This window comes from Buceros rhinoceros, unplaced genomic scaffold (assembly GCF_000710305.1).
Source record: "Buceros rhinoceros silvestris isolate BGI_N320 unplaced genomic scaffold, ASM71030v1 scaffold19768, whole genome shotgun sequence".
Classification (NCBI taxonomy): Eukaryota; Metazoa; Chordata; class Aves; order Bucerotiformes; family Bucerotidae; genus Buceros; species Buceros rhinoceros.
This window is the reverse complement of record NW_010425350.1, coordinates 26,737-27,899: the sequence shown is the minus strand read 5'-3', so window position 1 is coordinate 27,899 and position 1,163 is coordinate 26,737. Positions and strand designations below refer to the sequence as shown.

The 1,163-nt window shown below is 37.3% G+C and overlaps 1 protein-coding gene across 7 annotated transcripts in view; it reads left to right on the top strand.

The window, feature by feature from the left end:
• Nucleotides 1-1,163, top strand: part of CHN2 (chimerin 2) — a 26,387-nt gene that overhangs the window by 8,035 nt on the left and 17,189 nt on the right. The window lies entirely within an intron of this gene.

Sequence of the window (1,163 nt, the reverse complement as noted above, 5' to 3'; positions counted from 1 at the left end):
TGATTGCAGACTGGCACCAAACACATCCCACCCTGACATCTGCCTTTCGTGGGTACTGGAGGTGGTTATTACCTAAAATTTAGACCACATACTGAAGGATTGAAATACCTTTTACAAATGCACAGTTTTAATAAGTACAGTCTCAGCTGCTACTATGTCTTGTATGCCTGTAGATGAATAACGGTAACACAAAGAATATAACATTAAAAAAGAGGAAAATTAATAGTAGTTTGCTTTTCAAGCTATTTGATCTTAAACACAAGCATGCATGCAAAAGCTGACCTCACTAATGCATAGTGCTGTATTTGTTCACATACATAAAATACTAAACTTATGACGTGGCTTATTTATTTAGTATGAAACATAATACCCTTCCTCATTAAATTCCTAGCATTTAACGCTAAGTAGACAGATGCATTTGGATTTCACTTCACATGCTCGCAGAACAACACTGAAAACAATACAGGGAGGATCCTGACTGCAGCTGCTCACATTTGTTTAGATTTTGCCGAACAATAATGTACTATGCAGTAATAACTGTGTGGAGAAACACACAAAAACCCACCCAATTCCACTAAACATGTAGGTGTGTTTGTAGTCATTATATGATTTTGCTTGATTAATATTTCATAGAGAATAATACTGAAATATGCTGCAAGTAATAGAGTCATGTTTACATTTTTAATAGCTCAGGCAGCAAATCAACATGAAAAAAACGGTAAGGAACTTGCTAGTGATGATATTAGACATGGTAAGTTATCCCAAAGGGTACTGTCAGCGATGGGCATGACTGGGAAGGCATTAAAACAGGAACGGGTTGTGTGAGATAATGTAATTCATGGTGGTGGTGTTTGCTTTACTGAGGCTTATAAATTCATTTGGCTGAATATTGGAACCTATTAGAAAAATTAAATTTGTGGAGATCAAGCAGTGATGTTTAACCTAATAGAAACCCACCCATGAAACCAAGAGTAGGATTTGACTCTGGAGTAAGACAGCAAGAACCTTTTGTAAAATGAATCACTTTTTTCATCATGCCTTTCATGGCATTTTATATGCCTAAACTGACCTACAGACGAAACACAAGGAACACTGGAGTAACCAGTGAAGCGATGAGACAGGGATGGGAAGGCTGCTGATGTGGCAGGGCAAGCTAAAATGCA